Genomic DNA, 24,470 nt, shown 5'->3' with positions numbered 1-24,470 from the left:
ATGTTTATTCAGAATTTTTAAAAAATGTCTGGGGGATCATAGAAAGATCTAGAACAGGTCTTAACTACACGTAACAGTGGATATTTACCAACACTATAGATCATGGCCAAGGTCAGCAGTGTCGGTCTTTTAAATACACACCTCCTCTACAATTCTCCCACCAGAAACACAATTTATCTTTTTTTAGCAGTCTGGCCCCATAAGACTGGAATGGGCACCAGCAGAGGAAAGTGAATAAGTCAGTTTAGAATATTTAGTTTCTCTGTGACGGGAACCCAGCTGGAACTAAGAAACTAAGATAAACGAATGAATTCTCAGGATCTAAGGAACAGCTGAAAGGCCAAACGCTGGCAAAGGGAGAGACACATGCAGCCTCAGGACACGTGAGATGAGAATCACAATGGACACCCTGGGACACAGACTCCATTTCTAACCCTCTTTTATAAAACTTATTGGCTAAATTCTCCTTTCTGGCTAAGGGCTTTTCTCCACATGGAAAGGAAACATGACATCGTTGTCAGGGACGTGGGGTACTCTTGACTGGATCCAGGTCATTTATACACACATACATACACACACACACACACACACACACACACACACACACACACACACACACAGCCCTATGATTAGGTATTTCAACAAATCTTACCTTTAAGGAGGGTAGACTGGAGTGACAATACAGCTGTAGTTGGTAAAGAAGTAAGAGTCACTCATATGAGAGAGGGTGGGACGTTTGGTATTTTGTAGGTTTGCACAGTGACCATTTTTCGCCCCTTTATCACAGTCTTAGAGTAACTCTGTTTGATGTTGATGTTCTTTGAGATGGTTTATGTCCATAAAGACAGCACCACGGTCTAGTTGTGAGAGACCAGTGCACAGTAAGCAAGGCCTAGCTGTGAACACTTCTAGATATCAGAGGCTACTCTTTTTTTTTTCTTTCTTTCTCAAGGTTTTGATAACAAGGCAATTAGTAGAGACGTTGAGAGTCACTAATGGTTGGGAAATAGCCAGACCTCAAAGGACAGAGTTTGGCTTAACCAGTGAGTAAATGGGTATATATAAACTTAAGAAAAATTGGCCCTGAAGGGAAAGATTGGCCTTGAAGGAAAAAGAGAAAACTAATGGCTTGAAAATACCCAGAGGCAGGTAGATAGGAGCCAATAGAGTAGGATTTAATAAACATACAAGGTGCCCAGGGGAGTGAGAGGGAATGAAATAAAAAATTCACTCCTTATTCTGCCTTGGAAGTAATGAATATGATGAATAAAAGCAGAGATTTTGAAATGAAAAAGAGAAAGTTTTAAAATAACTTATTTGTAGGATCTCAACATTATAGGACACTCTGCTTGATAATGGTCATTTATCCACAGGTTTAAGATAAAAACATAATATTGGCATTATAATAATTTAATATTTAGACAAGGCTCATTCCTTTTACTGTTTCTTCTAAAACTGTACCTGAAGTATTACATTTTAGGAAAAAATTCTATTTCTTTTTTGTCCCAGTGTGCCAAAAATCCTACTATGCTCCTATTTCTATGTTTTAATCTATAAAATTTTTATCTGATTTTATAGATTTAATGAGATTCAGAGAATTATAGAAATATATAAGTACCTAAATTCCAAATAATTTCATATTAATCTTCCATGTCAGCTTGTAAGTATTGTTCAGTGTCCTCAAACATAAGCTATGAGCTAGAAAACAAACAGATGAAGATTATAATAACATGACTTGACATGGTCCACTTAATTGCCAATAAATCAGATTTCCTATATTCTTTATCAAATTACCACCACATTTATGCTAACATGCGATAGGAGACATTAAATCAAGCAGATTTTCTGCTTTGCTAGTGGCTACAGATACCGATCGGGTTTTACATAACATACCCTTTAAGTTAATTTGACTGGATTATAAATGTTGTATAGCAATGGACATTATTCAAATCTAAAAATCTAGTGTTTATTATGGAGAATTCAGCCCAAGAGAGGTTTTAAAACTTGCTTGACTCCATGAATTCTAGGTTCTGAGTCCTGTCTTGCTTTTGAAATCTCGAAATCTGGTAAGTGAACTCTCCTGGGTAGAAACGGAGCTTTTACAATTTGAACAGAAGGTTGAGAGTTTGAAAGGTAAGGTCTAAATTTCCTCAAACCAAAGAGTTTTATTAATTCAAGTTTTGAAAACCTTGAAGCTACCCAGTATCAAAGAACAAATTAGTCCTCTCATAATTTTAACTGTGGCATCTTCTTTTTGCATCTCAACATAGAATTGATCATTAAATAAAGTTACAATGACCAGTTACCACTGGGAAAAGACAAAATTTTTGATTCCTTAAAATATATTAAAAATCAGTTAAGATTTCATACTGTTCTCATCAGAAACGTAAAAAAAATCCCCAAAGAAAATGTAATAGGACTAATATTTCCTAGAGTAGACTGTAAGAGCTCATTTGACCACCCTGGATTTGATAAGATTTGTTTTATTTCATAGAGATTCCCGGGCACAAGCAAATCAAAGGATTAGGATATCTCTTATTCTGACGTAGCCTCTACACAAAACTAGTTTTACCACACTGCCAACAACTAAGGCAATCTCATAAATTTAAAACTGTTGTGACCTTTCCTTACAATTTTCTTCCCTAAAATTCTTACTTTAATTTTAGTCCAATGTTAATTTAAGCTAACCAGATTAAATTCGTTGGAGTCTGAGAGGGGTAATTTTAATTAACTGTTCCAAGGAAAGGAACTATAGCTGTGTGGAGATTTCTGCATGGCTCACTTGGGTCACTGTCTCAGTGCACAGCAGCCTGAGATGTGGGAATAATTGTCCTGCTTTTGGAGCAATGTTTAAAAAAAAAAAAAAACACTCATATTAGTTGAACAGAATATTGCCTAAAGGGCACCAATGTACCAAAAAAACCCAAACCAAAACAAAACCCCAAAAACAAAAGTCAAAGACAAATCCAGAACAAAAACAAACCCATAAACCGGGACTTGGGTAAGAAAAGACTTATTTGAAAGGATTATGTCAAGAGGGGAAAAGAGACTGCTGGAATAGGGAGGCAGCTCCAACTGTAAGATCTGAAGCCTCTCCAAGTTCCACAGAAGGGGACTTCCTTTTAAAGGAGAATAAACAGGACTAGATAAAAAGCCTGACTTAGAGAAGAGAGGAAAAGGGGGGGGGGGAGGATGAGGGGGGCAGTGACAGGACAGGAGATCAGAGAATGTTTTACCCTGAGTGAGCCTATTAGGAGAAGCTGTATGCTGATTCAGGTTAAGGGGGGGCCAAAGTTCAGGGATCTCAGGGAAGGAGAGAAGTTTAACTAAACTTTGACCAAATCAGACTCATGGGCTTTTTGTTTCCATTGGTTAGTGGAGACAAAACAATTTAGCTAATTTTATGAGGCAAAGATTGGGAATTTAGAGGGTCTTTATCTGGCCTTGTCATAGGTAAGCTATTTTCCAGGATTTCAGGGTTTGGGTAAAGTTCAAAATTGTTGGTAGATAGAGAAAAATTAAAAAAACAAGACAAAACAAAACACGCCCTGATTAGTCTATTATATGTAAGCTAACAAAAATTTCACAGAAGCTTCTCCTACTCAGTGACAGGCAGAATTCTAAGTTGGCTCCCGAGATTCCTGCCTCTTGCTATGCACGCTTTGTATAATCTATGACCCTCTACCTTGAGAATGAGTAGAATTATTAATAGGATGGGATATCATACCCATGAGGATGTTACGTTGTACGCAAAAGAGATCTTAGAGATGTAATTAAGTTCATCATCAGTTATCCTTTTCCCTTCAGCAGAAAGACCGCAGAAAACCTTTCCATCAATCATATTTTAACATACGTCTGCCTGCTAAGCAGACCCCTATCCATTCGCCTACTCTGCGGGGGCTAGGCAGCACAACGTAAATATTCATTTAGTGCTGTAGGATATTAAACTACAACTAGAAACTCGAAAACAGAGTAACCTCCTTGCTTCACCCAGCATTGAAGAGTCCCACCTGCATTGCCATTGAGCCACCTGTACCGTGGAACTTCATTTACAAAATGAGTGAGATATGTTTTTTTAAGTTCTTGAGCATGGAGTTACCAAAACTGGGACACAAGGGGAGCTAGCTAGGTAGGGAGAGCTGGTTGAGTGTGGGTTCTTCAAAACTTTCTTCTCAGGCTGTGTGTCTCTAGGCAAGTTCTGAGTTTCTCTGTGCCTTCCATTCCCCATTTGCAAAGTAGGAACAATGATACTATACTCTCAGGAGGTTATAAGAATAAATGATACACCACATTTCAAGATATACTACAAAGCTATAGTAATCAAAACAGTATAGTCCTGATATAAAAATAGACACATAGATCAATAGAATAGGACAGAGAGCCCAGAAATAAACCCATGCTTCTATGGCCAATTAATCTAGGACAAAGAAGACAAGAAAATGCAATGAAGGAGAAACAATCCCTTAATAAATGGTGCTCCGACAGCTGTATGTAAAAGAATGAAACTCAACCACTCTCTCACACCATACACAAAAATAAACTCCAAATGGATTAAAAATCTATAAATGATACCTGAAAGCATAAAACTCCTAGAAGAAGATATGGGCAGTAAATTCTTGGACACTGGGTTTAGCAGTATTTTTTTGGATCTGTCTCCTCAGACAAGGGAAACAAAAGCAAATGAAACAATTGGACATATGCCAAAATAAGAAGCTTATGCACAGCAAAGGGAACCAGCAACAAAACAAAAAGATAACCTACTGAATGGGTGAAAATATTTGCAAATGATCTATCATTAAGGGGTTAATATACAAAATATATAAAAAAACTTCCACAACACCAAAAAAACAAATATTCCAATTAAAAAATGGACAGAGGGGGCGCCTGGGTAGCGCAGTCGTTAAAGCGTCTGCCTTCGGCTCAGGGCGTGATCCCGGCGTTCCGGGATCGAGTCCCACATCGGGCTCCTCCGCTGGGAGCCTGCTTCTTCCTCTCCCACTCCCCCTGCTTGTGTTCCCTCTCTCCCTGGCTGTCTCTCTGTCACATAAATAAATAAAAAATCTTAAAAAAAAAAAAAAATGGACAGAGGACCAGGGTAGACATTTTTGCAAAGTCAAACGGATGGCCAACAGACACATGAAAAGATGCTCCACAGCACTAATTATCAGGAAGGTGCAAATCAAAACCCCAGTGAGACGTCCCCTCGCACCTGACAGCATGGCTGATATCAAAAAGACAAGAAATAACAAGTGTTGGTGAAGATGTGGAGAAAATGTTGGTAGAAATGTAAACTAGTGCAGCCGCTATGGAAAACATTACGGCAATTCCTCAAAAAGCTAAAAATAGAACTACCATACAATCCAGTAATTCCACTACTGGGTATTTACCCAAAGAAAACAAAAACGCTAATTTGAAAAGATATATGTGCCTCTAGGTTCACCATAGCATCATTTACAATAGCCAAGACGTAGAAGCAATAAGTGTCTATCACTAAATGAACGGGTAAAGAAGATTTTATTTAGCCATAAAAAGAGTGCGATCTTGCCACTTGCAACCACATGGAGGGACCTAGAGACTGTATTCTAACCCAAGGAAGTTAGAAAGAGAAAGACCAATGCCATACGATGACTATGTGGAATGCGGAATCTAAATGTGGATGAAGATACGGAATCCCTAAAAAAAAACACAAAAACAAAAACAAAAAACCAACCAAACAGACAAAAAAAAACCCCGAAACACCCCCAAAAAACCACCACCACCCCTACCAATAAGTGGATAAACAACACCAGAAACAGACTCATAAATCCAGAGAACTGGTGCCTGCCAAAGGGAGGGGTGTCAGGAGATGGATGAAATAGGTGAAGGGGATTAAGAGGTATCAATTTCCAGTTATAAAATAAATAAGTCAGAGAGATAAAAAAATATGGCATATGAAATAAAGCCAGTAATACTGTATTAACATTATCTGGTGACATATGGTAAGTACATTTATCATGGTGAGTATTGCACAATGGACAGCACTGTCTAATCACTACGTTGTATACCTGCAACTAATCTACTATTTTATGTCAACCCTACTTTAATAAGAAAATTTTTTAAATAAAAAAATTTTAAAAAGAATGAGTGAGAAATTCTGTTTCTACACATAGTAATTATACTGCTTTCCTGGCAGCGTAACTGCTAGTTATATTTAAACAAAGAAGCATTAAAAGGAAGTGATAAATGATTTTAGTTTTGTTTTTGTAGTTTCTATTGCATTTTCTGCCTTGACTTGAATGTGCCCTTAGTTTAAAATCTCTAAGCCTTTGTTACTGTTTTTGCTGGTGGTGGTCTTAGGTTGCCTTTGTATTTTGTTTTTTAATTCCAGTAGAGGTGTAAAGAAAAAGATTTTAGAGAGTTAGAGGTTTACTTTTCAAACCATTTCACTTGTAAAATGCTGCTTTATACAGAAAAAAGAGGGTGCCCTTTGTTTAGAGGCAGTAATGAGACAACTAAAGAATCTGTCAGGTTGCTGAGGGGACTTACATTCTGAGGGAAAAAACAGAACAAGTCTTATGCAAGAACAGACTAGATTTGAATACCATGGCTATGAAGGCAAAGTAGACCCAATTGCTCTTACAACTGCAATTTTGATTGACTTAAAAGTACAAAGTAAAAACTTGAAGAAAAGTTTTTCCATAGAGACCAGAAAAATATTTACCCTTAACTTTTATTCTAGTTTGCTAACCATGCTGTTCTTTTTCCCTGAGGTGGGGGGGGGGGGGGTTGGGAGTAACTGAGCAAAGCCTTTTCAAGTGAATTTGTGGGTTCTGATTTGGTTTTCATTGGCTATACTCGCTTTGCTATTCAATTAAATTTTAAAAAGTTATTTGTACATTCAATTTTCTAAATGAACATAGGAGCAATTATGGGGTTTTTTTGTTTTATTTTGTTTTTAAGTAGGCCCCATACTGGGCATGGAACTCAGGACCCTGAGATCAAGACCTGAGCTGAGATCAGGAGTCAGACACTTAACTGACTGAGCCACCCAGGTGTCCCCGAACATAGGAGCCATTGTATAAAAGTTAAATAGAAAAGGTTTTGGATTTTGGCTTTGGTATTAAATTATAGCTACCGCCAGCTGGTTCTGGCTTGGCCATCAAAACCTAGGAAACACTGCTTATTGAAAGTCAGAGCTATGGTCTTAAAATAAGCATAGAAATCCATTTGTCATTGATAAGTTCTTCCTTAATTAATCAGAGAATAGCAAAATTTAATGCACAAGAGAGTTTGGAGATTTTAAAAATGGCCCGCATCATATATGTTCTTTGGATATCCAGATGCATGAGGGGGAAAAAAAAAACAGAGGGATGACAAAGAAGGAGGAAGGAAAGAAGCAAGGACCTATTCCTTGGGAAATTTTCTGTTTTAGCTATACAGCACCTGTTGGGGTTAACGTAGAGCATGAAATCAGCCATAATAGCTGGCCTGCTACAATGTAACACTGAGGCCGCTGAGGGCAGGGAACGTTTCGGAGAAGGGCGTAGGCCTTTGGAATGCCGAGGCCTACGTGACCACTCTGCCGTTGGACCGCCGCGGGCAGTTGCCCTCCCGAACCCCTCCTAGCCCAAACAGTTGCCCCGTGATCTAAGAGATGAAGGCATTGTCCCTTAGGCTATGTTTAGCAGAACCCACTGACCACACAAATTAGCATATTGTATCTTTCCCCTAAACAGACCCTCCCAGTTTTCAGTAAGACCCCTTGTCAACATCATGTGGTTGAGAAACAGTGATAAGGATTTGTGATTATCCTGAAGGACCAATTTAAAAGCAAGAGCAAAGAAAAGCAAAGGGTATTCACCTCTGAGCATTGACCCCCTTGCCCTTGTCTCTTCCACGGCAAAGTTTGGAGTAATCATTCACCCGCTGGTACAGGGATTGCTGCTGGCCATTGCCGGCAAGCACCCTTGCCCCTCCTAATGGGAACACATCTCAGGGCTTAATCTGAGAGAGGATTTATAACATCACACTCTCCATTTGTACTCAGGATGAATCTATGCTTATGTACTGTATCTGTGATTAGAAAAAGGGAGTCCGATGTTACTTCATAAGCAATGGAAATATTTATGGGCCTTGATGTCAAAGTCTATTTGCACGCATGTGTGACAAGATGTACGATATTCTGGCCACAGAAACTCCAATCCCAGACATTTCATTCCAGCATTTTCTTGCCACAGATGAGATATGGGTGTGGGCAGGCAGAATAATTTACTGGGGATGACAAAACCCTGATCACAATTTATAATGCCCAGGTTTATTGTCTATGCAGGCAACTTTAGTTATTATTGTGCAGTTTTAGAGTACTTTATAATTGAATTTCAGATTAAAGCCCTTGTGGAAATGATTCATCATCTTACTGAACAAAATTTCCTTTTTGTTTTTCTTTTTCCTTACAGTTCTTTAGTTTCTACCTACCTATATTTTATTACATTACCCACTGCTATAAACTAATGCTCCCAGTTCATTTTTCAGCTGTTTCATTAACTTGATATTTACTCCTTATTCAGATTCCCTAATAAAAATGCTAATTATGATCGTGTCTAATAGTGACTGCTGAGGCACCCCACCAGCTCCTTCCTACCTCCACCTGGACCTACTCCCATTTATCATCAGGCTTTGCTCTGTCAGCCAGATCGCAAGATTCCCAACTGCTCTTCTTCAAGCCTGCTAAACCCAGTTTGGGAAATCATTGCAATTCACAAGATACTCTATCAATTATTCTAGCAAACCTCAGAAGCAGAGCCACATTCTGTTTATTTACTAATGGAATACCATTGGGAAAGAATAAAAACTGAAGATGAAATTGAATTTACTCCTCCCTGTTCTCATAATCACTTTACTTGTCACTCCTATATGTACAGGCTTTTCTATGATCATCTCTCCTAATTTTGAAGTTTCCACGTGTATCTACCTTTCATGAAGCTACAAATAGCAATTCTACGCGGCACAGAATTATTGCCTTTTATAATCTTCAATCCTGATTCACAAAATGTGTTAAAACATGGATTTGATCTCGACACTATTTTAATATTCTTGAGCATTCTTATTATTTTTCTAAAAGCTATTTTGACAAATTCTTTCATACTTTAAAATTAAAAAAAAATGTTTTTGTTAATTGATTTAAGGAGTGCAACCCACTTACTTTTTAAAAAAGTCTTCATGTTCACTACACACTCTTTGCCTTATTAAAACCTTTTCTTCTTTCAAATTTTCCTTTAGTCATCCAGATATTATGTTATCCATTTCATTCTTTAAAAATATGTTCTATTTCACCTGATATTTAGACCCTGGTAAAAGAATTCACTGTGCCACAAAGGAAAGAAAACCATGGAAATTTTTGGATGTAATTAGCTTAAATAATGAGGGGCCCTTGTGGAAAACCCTTGTCCTGTTGAAATTGGAGTGTGTCTACTTTTCTTACGATGTTCAGAACAACTCCACCATTTTTTCCCACTTGCCTTGCTTCCCTCTGATTCCCGGAGACAAACGATTCTATCCCTAAAATTCTGCCAACAGACTCACTCCGAATGTCAGTTTGGGTCTACATCAGCTGTACATCACACGTGTATTGGCTCTATTAATGCAACCAAGTCTTTTGGATTGTGCTGCCATCAAAAGGATGTTGTTGTTCAACCCACTGTTACATATAAAATAGTTCAAAAGAATTTTGCTGCCAGAAGTTGAGAAGCAGCTCTGGTTTTCCCCACAGGACTCTGTCTCCTCGTATCTAAGTTCTGAGCCCGTAATTCTAACCCAATACCATCCTCATGTTGCAAGAATTCTAGTTACCACCGCTCGAATAACAGCAGTCCCCCAGCACCACAGTTCAGATTTCAGTTACCGCGTTATAACAACCGTGAGTACAAACAAAGGTAAATAACAGATGTTCTTCATCATCAGTGGCCAATCACGTCACTGCTTTCAAAGTCTGTCTGTGATTGGTTACTGCATATCCCCCATTCACTTCACTCAAAAAACAAAAGCAAAAACCCCACCCGCTTGTGGTGCCTCCTTGTTTCCCAGTTTTAAATCCATGCGGCTTATTATAAAAATGGGTAATCAAAAAGGGAATTGGCCAACAAAAATGAGAGTGCAGCAAAGAAACCGGAAGTGAAAACACTGGGAGAGAAATTTGAATGGAACTCAAATGGAGTCTTGGCCCCACCGTGGGGATGTCGACGCTGCCGCCATTGGGGAGGCTGTAAGCAGGCAGAGGACACAGTGAAGGTGACGCTGAAGCTGTGGGCGTACCTGAGGAAAGTGGTTTTGAGGAAAAGGACAGTCATGCGCCAGAGGAAGTGACGCTGGCAAAAACTTCTTACTAAAGGACTTCTTGGAGATACTTCACACCATTCAAAGGGCAAAGGATAAAATGTCAAAAGCTGATCCAAACTTCGAAAGTAGGACAAACGGCCAAGGCATGGAAGCACGCTCAGTTCGTAGTAAATTTATAGGACAACAATAAGGCAAAAGCTGCTCAAACTGCCCTTGATAGGTTTTTTTAAATGAAACACTTTAGTTATTACTGTTTCTAATGTTTTAAATAGCACCATTAAACATGAGTTTTAGTATTTAAAGACATTTTCCTATATACTTAAAACCAACAATTGAGAGAATTTTTCATGTTTGGGCAACAATTCCAATGGTCACAGAGCATACATTTCTTTCATTTATTAGTAAGATCACAGTGCATGGTTTCAGGTTCCACAGCCATTTACTGCTCCTGCACTACTGGCAAAGCAAAGACTACCTGTAAAAACAACAACAGAAACGTAATTGCTAAAAGGGGCCTGTGGTTCCCCACTAGAGGTTTATTTCTATACCGGGGAGAGAGGAAAGAACTTCACTCATTCACTGGGCTTCGATTACACTATAAACATTCAATTTTAATATTTCAGCATCATATAGCATATTCCCAGTTTAATTCTCTACACTTTTCCCCCAGAAGTTTAATCTAAATGCTGTGCAGGTTCTGATTTTCTTCCTTCCTGTACACAATTCAAGAAGCTTACACTTCTGATAACAGAGTTGTGTATTGTTCTCACATGAGTGCAGATGTCTACATCACCCGGGAAACCAAAGATGTGATTCTAAAAGGAGCTCTCGAGGGCTTACAATTGACTGACTTGCGGTGGATGCTGGTGCTAAATTGCACAGAGAGCTCTATGTAACATGTTTGATCCCAACCATGGCCGTGGAAAGACTGGAAGAGCTTTAGCCAACTTGAGGGGAAAAAGCTCACAGGGAGTTGACAGAATATTTTTCTCAAATTTGCAGATTGTCTAAATTAAACTTGCCACTCAAAGTATGAACACAGATTGTCTCTTGTTTATTCAGACTCATAATGGCCCCAAAGAGCAAGTGATTGCCAAAGGGACAGAGTGACTAGAACAGAACATGGAGTTCCTATCCTACAATACTTTTTATTCCAAAGGATGCTATTTGAAACCTCAAATACATTCGCTCCTACTGTGAGCATTATACGTGGCGGACATGCCAGCCTACAGAAACCTATTTCACCCAAAGTGCAACCCAACTGCAATGCTAATTGTTACATGGCAATAACCCTTCATTTTTCTAAAGATTATTTATTTATTCAACATGCTTATGACAGGGAATATAGCCAGAACATAGGGAGGATATAAAAAGTCTACAGAAACTATCTTTAACTTGTATCGTTTTGATCAGGAAACCCAGATAAACATTTAAAAATATCACTTATAATTCCATCACCCATAGAAAACTATGTTTACTATTTTGATGCATACTGAGACTTGTTTCTGTACAAGCACATATGTATGTGAATGTGTGCGATGCTGATTTTTAGCAGAAGTATAATTATGCTACGCATTTGAAAACCTGCTTTTCTTCACTTAATATATTACAGATATCGTGGCAAGAAATATATACCTACAATATAATTGTAAATGGCTTTACTCAAATAAGTGAAGTGTAACTTGACAAATACCTTTATTTTGGGCAATTAGATTGTTTCTTTTTGTATTATAAATATACACATATGTGTATCACTGAATATCTGTCTTCACATACTTGTTTCCTTTGGATAAATTTTGACAATTAAAATGTTAAGTCAAAGAGATTGCCATATTTAATGATTTTTATATATTGTTTCACAAAACACCTTCTAGAAAAGTATTATCTTGCATTCCAACCACACAGTGTATATGCCCAGTTCCCCACATTGCTGTCAACATATTTTGTAAACTACAGAAGCCTGCTAATGTGATAAGCAAAAAATGTCATCTCCTTTGTTTTCAGCTACATCTCTTACTGCTGCCGAGACTGAATATTTTCCACATTTCCCGGCCATCTGTATTTCTTTACTTACAAAGTTTTTTACCCGTTTTTTTTGCCAATTTTTCAATTAGAAATTTGATTCTATTAATTGTTATCTTTATATTAAAAATGGTAACATATGTTAGAGATGATTTCCTGTTTGTATTTTAATTTGGGGGGTATTCATTTTACAATAAAATTATCTTGAGGTGAAGGTCATTCTCAACATAGTACCAAATATACAAACTATTATTTAAAAAGAGAAAAATGTATAAACTATTGAGACTACATCAAAATAAAAAGCTTCTGCACAGTGAAGGAAACAATCAACAAAACTAAAAGTTAACCTGTGGAATGGGAGAAGACATTTGCAAATGGCATATCCCAAGAATTAGTATCCAAAAAATGTAAAGAACTTATAAAACTCAGTACCCCCCAAAATGAATAATCCAATTAAAAAATGGGCAGAAGACATGGCATTTTTCCAAAGAAGAAATACAGATGGCCAAGAGATACATGAAAAGATGCTTAATGTCACTCATCATCAGGGAAATGCAAATCAAAACTACAATGAGAAATCACCTCACACCTATCAGAATGGCTAAAATAAAAAAAACCACAAGAAACCACCAGGTGTTGGTGAGGATGTAGAGAAAAAAGAACCCTCTTACACTGTTGGTGGGAATACAAACTGGTGCAGCCAATGTGGAAAACAGTATGGAGTTTTCTCAAAAAGCTAAAAATCATTAAAAAAATTACCCTACAGTCAGCAATCGCAATACTGGGTATTTACCCAAAGAATACAAAAACACTAATTCAAATGGATACATGCACCCCTATGTTTTTATCAGCATTATTTACAATAGCCAAATTATGGAAGCAGCCCAAGTGTCCATTGATTGATGAATGGATAAAGCAGATGTGGCATATTATGTATGTGTGTGTGTGTGTATATAATATATATATATTATATATATAGTATATATATATAATGGATATTTTTCAGCTATAAAAAAGAATGCAATCTTGCTATTTGCAAAGACATGGGTGGAGCTAGAGAGTATAATGCTAAGCAAAATAAGTCAGAAAAAGACAAATACCATGATTTCACTCATATGTGGAATTTAAGAAACAAAACAAATGAGCAAAGGGGAAAAGAGAGAGAGAGACAAACTAAGAAACAGACTCTTAATTATAGAGAATCGATGGTAATGAGAGCGGAGGAAGGTGGGGAAATGGGTTAGACAGGTGACAGGGATTGAACAGTGCACTTCCGATGAACAGTGGGTAATGTATAGGACTGCTGATCCACTACAGTATACACCTGAAAATAGTACAACACTGTATGCTATCTAACTGGAATTAAAATGAAAACTTCCAAAAAGTAGAGAAAAATTTTACAAAATAAAAATAATGTAAATATTAGCTATATTTTTGAATATTTTATGGCATTACTTTAAATACTCTATTTTACATATTTATATAGAAGTTACATATTCTTGCACTTAGATCATATTGTCTGCTACAAAGTATGTGGTGGAAGTCAAATTTTTCTTCCCCTCTCAAACAGCTGTTCCTACGTTCCATTGTTTATTAAAAACATACAGCCAAGTTTTATTTCAGATTTTTTTTAGATTTAGATTTTCAGTTTCTTTTTCAGTTTCTTTCACTTATGTTAAGTGAAAAAAAATCTTATTTTTTCCCATTATTTCCATCTTTTTCTATAGATTCCTTAACATATTAATTATAGCTATTTTAAAGTTTGTGTCTGCTAATTTCATGGTCTGAAATGATCTAGTCTGTTTCTATTAAGTGTATTTTTCTCTTGAGTATAAATTATATTTTGTTTCTTCGTATCTCTAGATTTTTTTTACTGTATATTAAATATTGCAAGTGATACACTGTGGAACTTTTCTTTAAGCCACTGCTATCTGGAGGGTACCCTCCTGCCCAGTTGAATGCAACTGAACTTAATACAGTATGTTTGTTTGGGCTTGTTTATGAACCGTTCCATTCTATTGATCTATTTACCCCCCATCTGGATTCCAATACAGAAGCCTGTTATTTTCCTTTGAAGAGTACTGACTTCTGCTTCAACAAACAATTACATTAGTGGAGGATCACTCTGAGAGTGTGGAGGTGTGGTTTCAGGCTTTGTTCAAGCAGGTCTACCTCTGTTTGCCCCTTACACTTGAGACGTGGTTTTTACTCCTAAGCTATGACCTTCCAGATTCCATGGACAGTCTGAAGTATTTTCCAAATACCATTTAAATTGGCAAGAATCAAACTGCAAACTCTACCTTCCCAGAATCCAGAGAGCTGCTAAAAATCTCTGTGCAGCTCTGTTGTTTTCTCTGGGGCAGGTAGGGAGAGGCTGGGCGGGGGGTGGTGGGTGCGAGATGGATGGAGTCCTGTTCCACACGCATGCAGGTCAAGAATCAGCCAAGGATTTAAGAGTTTATACACAGATTCGGGGGCTCCCCCTTGTGTCTCTCTCCTTTCTGGGATTTCCTCTAGTTTTTAATTAAATTTCTTTATATAATAATTGCAGGAGAGGTAAGCACATAAAACACTTTGAGCGGCTCATCTGCAAAGGTCTTTCTCATTCCTCCAATGAACAATAGCTCTCCAGGGAATATATTCTTCCTACCGTAACTGTGTGGACATTTCTTCCTCATCTTCCAGCATTCAGTTTTGCTGAAGAGAGGTATGACAAGTGATTTTTGTCTTTTATAAGTTTTTCTGATTGGACACTTAAAGGAGTTCCCTTTTATTTTTGAAATTCAATTTGCTAGAATATGTCACATTTTATTAACTTTGCTTGGTATTTTATGGACCCTTTTATTATGAAGATAAGTCTTTTCTTCAACCCTCAAATAATAAGTGTATATGTGTTTATTTTTGCATTTTCTTTTGAAGTTAGATTTTTTATTTGTAGCAGTGTTTCCCAAAATTTCCATATCATTAAAATCACTTAATGTTCTTATTTTGAAAAATAAATATACCTAAGTACAAACCCCAGCATAGTGGACTAGGAAGCAGAAATTTTACGTCAGTGTTCAGGAGGCTATTAGATTCAAGCACATTTGGGAGAGAGTTTTATGTATTTTTTATTATACCTATATATGATTTTCTGGACCTATCCTCCATGTCCTTTACACCCTATTGTTTTACTTTCTTCCTCTACGTTCTCTGCTAGAAGAACAGCTCAAGAAACTAATTCACCAACTTACTTTGCTATGGTATCAAATGTGGCTCAAATGACTCAAATGGTTTTTCAAATTCAGTAACCATGAGTTACCAGAAATAAAGCTTTCCTAATTTCTAATTCTGTTTGTATAAATGCAAGATCACCTTGAATCTTATTGAATAGACACATTAGATTTTTTTTTAATTTGTCATTTTTCTTAAAGAAGTCAGTTCCATGGGGACCATCTTGTCTGATTTGTCTTCTCCCTTTCAACTACTGACTCATTTCATGTATACATTTCATTTTACTTACAAATCCAGAGACATGGACTTCTCCCTTTGTTAGAGAGGATATGTTTGTGTCTTTATGCAGACCAAAAGGGAAAAGAAAAACATTGATACTTTCTATAATTTTGCCTGCATACTATGGTAATTATTCAATGAAATAACTAGCTAGGACACTTTAACACTTTACTTGACTTGTAATGGATCTTCCTTTGCGGAGAAGGGCTGTATCCCCAGATAGCTTAGAGATGCCATACAAATATTGTCAAGAAAATATCCCTTATTGGGGATGGAAAGAAACTGAGATAGGAGCAAAACTTCTCAGTGTATACCTTTTGATACTATTTTAATTTTTGAAACATATGAAAGTATTGTTCATTCAAAAAATAAATAAAATTAATGTAAAATAGTATACAAAGTTTAAAGGCACACGGTAGAAGCAGTGGGGGCAGCCCCATCAAAAGTATTTAGTTTTTTTAAATAATAAAAATTATCTTTTTTTAGCAATGGAACTGAGCGATCACTCAATTCTAGTTTGCTAGGGTCTTTTAACCAAAAATCAGCTTTTAAATAAGAGTCTCTGAAAATTCCTTTGGGATTTTCTCTACTGTGTTTGCTTTTTATTAAAGTAACTATGCCCACTGGTACTTGCACTGCTCTATTAAGAAGCCATTTAGGTTTCAGAAAATCGACAAGATTAGGCAAAGGAAAATCAGAGACTTTGATCAATACACTTAGAACCAGCATACCAGTTTCTAGTCCCATGTTTCCTAAAGAAAGAACTTTAATATATATGTTTTATTATCACCCATTCCAAGTTTCACACATCATGACGGAATTTTCAAATAGTCATATATATTCTTAAAAAACAACCTTCCCCAGATGGTAGAGTGAAATACTGCTACATAAAGTCCTATCTTGCTTCCAAACTGTATAAATTAAAGGAATATTGATCTTAAAATCCTGGTACAGTAAATAATTGAAGCTTTAGCCTGCAATGCCACTGGCATGGTTAGGAATTTTGTCTTCATAATGCCCTCCCAAGCAAGCACTTGAATAGTCACACCCATTAGCTCTTTATAGAGATCAACTTTGTCAACTCATCGACAGATTTCTTTAAGCGGAGATCTCTTTCTTGAGTCTGATTACTCGCTGTGGCATAGGGATGACAAAATGCATCATATTATCTGAACACTCATTTCAAGTAGCTATAAACACCTGCCTACAAGATGAATGCAGGTGCAAACGGGACAAAATTTTCTTACCACCTCTTAGTTTTCTGTTATGCACACAAGCCTGAAGTAAAAAACTGAGTACTCATTGGAGAAATGGCAGGACGTAAATTCACTGATATTAATTGCCATAATACCAACACTACCAATACTTCTCTTTGACAAATTGAAAATAGTCTTCCTTTTATAATATACTGTTTAAAAAGTTGATATTTTAAACAAACAAAAAAAGTTGCAACATGGGCATTAGAATTCTGCAGGAGAAAAAGTGATAGCTGCTTCTAATGAAAATATTTGCAGATTTAAGTTGAAATCACTTATTAGTAAAAGTAATAGGAGTATATTGATAAATATAAGGTGTGAGCATTATCGCACATTATCTAGCATGAAGAAAAAATCTTTTGGTGACAGAAGCTTTCTCAGGTTTTTGTTTTGGTTTGGGTTTTTTGTGTGTGTGTGTGTGGTTTTTTGTTTTGTTTTGTTTTTCTTAGAAAAAGCATAGGACTGGAAATAAGGAGGCCAAAGCAAACTGCCCAGCAGGTGTCTGGCACATAGAAACTTCATAAGTGTTCACTGAATCAAAATCAGAATTGGGTTCTGAATCTATCAATTACCGCTTTGTGGTCTCGGATATTTTGCTTTTCTATCACACAGCCATCGCATCTAATATAACAGAATATTCCTCACAGAATAAAATGCTACAGCATACATAAACATTTGAATTGTTTAAAAGGAGCATATTATCACAACATTTTACTATCTGCTTCACTTAGAAATTATTGTCTTATTTTGAGATATCAGAACCATGTCTGAATAAGCCTAACACTGAGCTATTTGCTCAAATTTACATGCTTGTGTGGACAAAACATTAACATAATTGATAGGATTCCATCATTTGGCATTATGTAAATAGACTAAAAATGAGCTGAATTCTGCAATTTTCTGTTTATTCCACTGATCTCAGGCTCCAGCAACAAAGGGTTTCCACATGACCATTCAGCTTTCCTTATACTTGAGCAGAATATTAGAAGTAGAATGGGGGGCTAGTGTTTCTGCTAGGATCTAATCCTGGGATGGGTTCTCTGTATCCCATACACACAAAGCTGAGTGTCTCCTTTATTCAGTGCTCCCTCCTAGTTTGCCTTGATTTTCTAAGTATTTTCCAGATCCCATCCACTGCTGCAGTCAGTACTTACTCTCAGCCCCAGTTTTCTTGATTGGGGTCCTGATGTCCTGCCTAGTTCTTACTGGTATCCTCCTAGCAAAATTCAGACTCAATTCTCTCTACTTACCTTCCCCTATTCTATATCCAGTCATTCACAGGCATTGGCTGGAGACCCAATTCAGCCTGAACTAACCTTCTGAGAGCTATCTCATTACCACCTAACTATTAATTGATCCAATAATTACCCCAAAGTCACTTTCAGTTGCTGGCCTTGAGTCCTACCTCACTGATAAAATTGAGGCAATCAGAGGAGCACTTCGAGATCTCTATCTGCATCTGTACCTACATGCTTGGCCTTCTTGCCTGACCTAGCTCTGCGGCCATCTAAAACCATCCACACGAATAATGGTTTCTATCTCTTCTTTACTACTCAAAGACATCTTTCTAGCAATTCTGTCTGTATAACATCAAAAAAATTTCTTTATTAACATATAAATGCAGTTATTTCTCCCATTCTAAAACAAAACAAAAAACAAAAAAAGAACTTCCTCTATTTGTTGCCAGGTAACACTATATTGCTTTCCTAGAGCATAATTCTTTGAAAGTATTGTCTACACTGTCTCAATTGCCCTCCTCCCATTCTTTCTTAAACTATTAAATGTGTCTTTTATGCTCAACTTCACCAAAACTATTCTTACCTAAGTCACCTAGAACATCCACATTGCCAATTATTTCTCAATAATTCTCAAAGGGTGACCTCCTTTGCCTATGGACAGTATTTTATAGGGGAGAGCCCTTTTCCTCTTTGATACATTAGAAGAAGAGAGTTGCCTGGTGTTAAGACCCATCCTTCATCTGGAATGAGAAAAATTCAGGAAATCCCTTGAGCACTGCCCTCAAAATCGATCCAAGATCTGAGAACACCGACCACCACACATTGCTAACCCAACTAGAGCCATCATCTTATTTGTTTATTCGAGAGAGAACAGGAGCAGGGAGGGGGGGAGCAAAGGGAAAGGGAGCAGACTCCCTGCTGAGCAGGGAGCCTGACTCTGCCAATACCAGGACCTCGAGATCTTGACCTGAGCTGAAGGCACTTAAAGGATTGAGCCACCCAGGAGCCCCTCCCTTTTGGATTATTCCAGTGATCTTCTAACTGGTCTTCCAGTTTCCATCCTTGCCACATTACAATCTCTTTTCAACATTTCAGCTAAGGCAAACTCTTTAAAATGTAAATCATTTACATTTACACGTCCCTCCTTCCAAATCTTCCAGTGGCTTCCGGTGTCATTCCAAATAAAACCAAAGGCTTTTAATCACTTACAGGGACCTACAGGATATGGTCACTAATCCTCTCTCCTGAGACATTCCCCTCATTTGTTCTGCTCCAGGACAAAGGCTTTTTTGTTTCCTCAAACATACTGCCAGAAGAACCCCTCTCCCTTTAGGGTACTGCGCCACGCTCATTGCTCATTTATGCCTCCAAATTTTCTGAGGGTATATCTGCTTGGAGGAACTGAAGACATATAGAACCCCAGCGGCCAGGGAGTCTCAAAGTGTAATATGTGGGAGGCTATTTCTGTAATATAAGAAGGCCATATAGAAGATGGAGGAAATGATGCTGAGTAGGGCAATCTAGTTTCTATGTTACAGCAATGAATAATGAGAGTTTAGTGGGGAGAAATGGTAGTGGAAATCATAATTTACTTTGCAACAATGCATGAAAATAAAGAAACTGCCTTTGGGTATGAAATCAACAAAATAGCATACTTACACTAAAAACAATAACATTAATTATACCTGATAATTTGAATATTATAACAGATACAGCTTATGTAAACTATTCAGAATGCCATATTTAATAGGTCCTTTACAAATATATACTGTCTCATTGTCACAATTTACAGAAGTGATATGTAAAATTTCCATTTCAAAAATCTAACAGAATTTTAAGAATCTTCTCTGGTGAAATTTTTAAATAAATGTGCTTACTTCTGGTATAAAATAGAGAGATACATAATGACTGGCTCAATACCATAGGCACAACCACAGATAAATTCCAAGAACTTGACATCTCTGTTTATAAGACAATTTTGATTCTGCTTTAAATTAAAAGATGCGGTTATTCAAAATAAAGTACAAGAAGAGCATATTAAATGAAACTGGGGAACACACATTAGTCATCTCCTCATGGCAAGCTGTATAGTTCAGTAAGTCTGAAATCCAACAGTAACAACAAAGTACCAACGTGGTATTACTTTTTGCTACTGCTGCATTTCTTCCACACCACCATGCTAGTCCTTTCAGATTCTATTCGATCACTGATGAAACTGCCAACCCAGCTCAAAAGTGCTTTACCACTGGATTATTTCCAGGATTTCTGCGGCACTTTTCTTGGAAACAGGTTTGCTACTCTATCCAGTTTCTCCTACACATTCCAGACCATCATCATTCACAATGCTCTACTTCAGATTTATTTCCAATATTCTTTTTCCTAGGCCTGGCAAAAATAATATAAGTAATTTCTCCATTGTTTCTGTGGGACAGGATGGCAGCTCCTTTGCTGTACTTTCTTACTAAATGCTATATTATACATTTTATAGTTTCCTAGACATAGTTAATTGAATGAATACATATTGGTGTTGATAAGGGGGTAATGAAGAAGACTGCTTTGATGGCTTCACTGAAGATAGCATGCAAATAAAAACGATAAATTCTTCATCTCAAGATTGGCCTCAGCCTAACAAGTAATGCTCCGAGGAGCTTTTGCCCTTTTTACCTGGTGACAGTAGGGACTCCTAGTTGTTAAAGAAAGCAGTTGACAAATACTATGCATTTACTAACTGAGAAGAATATTTTGGATAATAAGAATATTTTGGATAATAAGAGATTCAAATAAGAATAACTTTTAAGTTATTTTAAGTTATTAAAAAACATAACATTGCACTTTAATATCTTAGTGCTAATTAGCAGTACAATATCTAGGAGATGGAGCAACCCCAGCTGAGGCATTAGCCTTTGCCTGAGTGTAGCTTAAAATTTATTGTGGCAGACTGTAATCAATAACACAGATAAACACAAAATACTGCAAAGTACTGCAAAGGGCAGAACACGCTTATAACTGGGGCTTTGACTGAGTAAGAAGAGTGAGGGAAATCTCAAGTAACACTTGAGCTTGGATACAAAAGACCAGTTGGAATTAATTGGGTACAAAGGGAAGGTAAGAGGGGTCTAGGCAGAAAACACAACAAATAAAAAACCCTTGGGGTGGAAAGCGCATATCAAGTAGACACTGAGAGAAGGTCAGTGTGAATGTAGAGAAAGGGGGCACACGTGAAGGGACCAGACTATGCAATAGCTTGTTAAAGAGATTGGTTTTGATCCTAAGAAAAACTGGAAGATTATTTGAAGATTTGTACGTAGTTGGGTAACGGCCACATTAAAAAACAAGCATGCCGCTGTAGCAAGGGGAAATAAACTGCAGGAAGTCATGGAGAAAGATTCGAACATAAACACTGTTGATAATACTACACTTTATATAAAGAGAAGATGTGGGCAAGATAAGATATTTAACACTTCCTAAAGTAGGTTTCATGAAGCACCAATGCAAAATGTCCTCAGGGCCAAGAGTTCCATGATCCAGTAACTTTGGGAAATGCTGCTTCTTATTGCCTCCTTTTGGAGATCTGCAGTGAATGCAGCTTATTAAAGGCTAATGCTATGAAAGAATACAGCTAAAAAACAAAGCATGTTTAACTTGGTGAGACCCATAATAGCATGACCGAATCTAACCTTAAAATTTACTGCACACAAAACACAGATATAGATATAGATTATCTCCTATAGATATAGGCTATCTCCTCAAAAGACACAGAACTGGATTTTAGTAGATGGCTTTAACTTTTCACATTGCTATTACAGAGAAATATTTTCCCCTTAAGTTTTTAAGAATAAAATTAGAGAAAAACAAAAGTATAATTTAGATCATTAGACTATTGCAACTATATAAACATGAAATAATTTTAGAAGCATTAAAAAAACAGTGAATAACAGGTTTACTTCTAAGGAACTATTGTTTGGAAAAAAGTAATTTAAAATATACACATTTTAAAATGATAAAAATTATTACATACCTTTAAAAACATGAAATAGGTATTCAAGCAGTAGCGAGCTTCCAAGCTATCCTTGATGATCCATGATTCCTTTCTTCTCCCCAGTTCAGAGAATTTAAGATCCTGAAAATAGAAAGTGTTTATGTAGGCATTAGGTTTCACACTTCAGATTTTGTAGCTTTAGAAAGAATTAGAGCACAGTATTTTTCCAATCCTGATAATCAGCATCAAAAACAAACAGGAGTTCATGTTTAAAATGTGAGTATCTAGACCCACCACAAACAGTGACTAGTAATCAGACTACTTTTTGTTATGGTATTTTTTTTCCCCTCAAATTTTTATTTAAATTCTAGTTCATTAACATATAGTGTAATATTGGTTTCAGGAGTAGAATTTAGTGATCCATCACTTACATATAACACCCAGGGCCCAACCTGACAAGTGCCCTCCTTAATACCCATCACCCATTTAGCCCATCCCCTTCCCCTCCATCAACCCTCAGTTTGTTCTCTATAGTTAAGAGTCTTTCGTGGTTTGTTTCTCTTTTTCCCTTATGTTCACCTGTTTTGTTTCTTCAATTCCACACTAGTGAAATCATATGGTATTTGTCTTTCTCTGACTTATTTCCCTTCGCATAATACACTACCTCCATCCACGTGGTTGCAAATGGCAAGATCTGAATCTTTCGATGTTTGAGTAATATTCTGTTGTGTATATAGGTCACATCTTCTTTAACCATTCATCAGTCAATGGACCCTTGAGCTGTTTCCATAATTTGGCTATTGTTGATAATCCTACTTCCTGCAATTTATGCCCTTATTTAACACTCTCCTATGCTGAATTATGCTACTTCTGACCAAGAGAATGTAGTGGGAGTGAATTTCAAGGTGAGGTAATAAAGAACACTACAACGTCCACTTTGGGTATTCGGGTTCTTGGACTGCTTACTCTGGGTGAAGTCAGCCACTATGCCATTAGGATGCTCAAGCTACCCACTGGAGACCCAGGCGGAAGAAGTTGAGATCTCTGCCACCAAGAGCCACCATCAAATTGCCAGCCAACTGAGTGAGCCACCTCACAGCAGATCCTCCAGCCCAAAGCATGCTTTGAGATGACCACAGCTGCTCGACAGACCCCAAGAAAGAACCGCCTGGTTGAGCCCTTTCCAAATCTCTGGTCTACAGAAACCATGAAAGATAATACAAGATTGTGATTTTAGATCACTATATTTAGGGGAATTTTTAAAACCAGCAATAGATAACTAGCACACAGAGTTCTTTAAGAAAATAAAAGTGTTCTGAGTGATACTTTGTCAAGAGCTATCCATTGCCAATTAAGCATTAATGTTTGTGAAAGCATTTTACCTGCCTTCCAAATTAGATTATAGTATGCTCTTCAGAAAGAAAGCTCAGGGATATCACCTGTTAACTGCAGGGGGGGCGAGTGGGGTGGAGAGAGTTCAAGATTTCATGATATAGGGGCGCCTGGGTGGCTCAGCTGGTTAAAGTTCTGCCTTCAGCTCAGGTCATGATCCCAGAGTCCAGGGATCAGCCGGGTGTCCTTAGGGCTCGCTGCTCAGCCAGGAGTCTGCTTCTCCCTCTCCCTCCAACCATCCCCCCACCCCATGCACACACATGCGAGCGAGCTCTCTCAAATAAATAAATAAAATCTTAAAAGAAAAAAAAAAAAGATTTCATGATCTAACATCCCAGATGCTAATGTATAACCCTTCGTCTTTAGTGGAGGCAAACTGCCACAGAGTAGGTCTTTAAAAGACGGTCAAATCTTGAATAGGCTAAGCCTTCTCTGATGATGAATATGACACAAAGGCTTTGAAAACGGTGTTAGCCACCGCAAATGAAGTGAGATTTCTCACAAGGTGAACAAAATGAATCTCACACGTCGCAAGGTCTTACCCTTGATACATCCCCCAAACTCCTCCCACTCCTATTTTCTATACAGCCTACTCAACTAGGAATAACGGGGGCCTGAGAAAGAACATAATTCATTTCCACAATCCCAACTCTTCATTTTATCTCAGCCTCGTTCCTCACCGCTTACCTTACGCTTCCAAGAGAGAAAGACGCGTCTCAGCGGTTTTTCCGGCGTCTTCCTGCCCCCTCCCAACCACGTCAGTAAGTCTTACTTAAG

The 24,470-nt window shown here is 37.4% G+C and overlaps 1 long non-coding RNA gene across 1 annotated transcript in view; it reads right to left on the bottom strand.

Annotated features, from left to right (window-relative positions):
• Positions 1-24,470, bottom strand: part of LOC148107503 (uncharacterized) — an 85,690-nt gene extending 61,220 nt beyond the window's left edge. Inside the window, exons 1-2 of the long non-coding RNA XR_015722255.1 lie at positions 24,381-24,470; positions 22,341-22,442 (exon numbers count right to left, since the gene is read on the bottom strand). This is a non-coding gene — a long non-coding RNA (uncharacterized LOC148107503). The remainder of the gene's footprint in view (positions 1-22,340; positions 22,443-24,380) is intronic.

Source organism: Ursus americanus, chromosome 29, assembly GCF_024610735.1.
Source record: "Ursus americanus isolate L20-20 chromosome 29, mUrsAme1.1.p, whole genome shotgun sequence".
Classification (NCBI taxonomy): domain Eukaryota; kingdom Metazoa; phylum Chordata; class Mammalia; order Carnivora; family Ursidae; genus Ursus; species Ursus americanus.
Note: the sequence above shows the minus strand (reverse complement) of the source record. Positions and strands in the feature narration are given on the sequence as shown.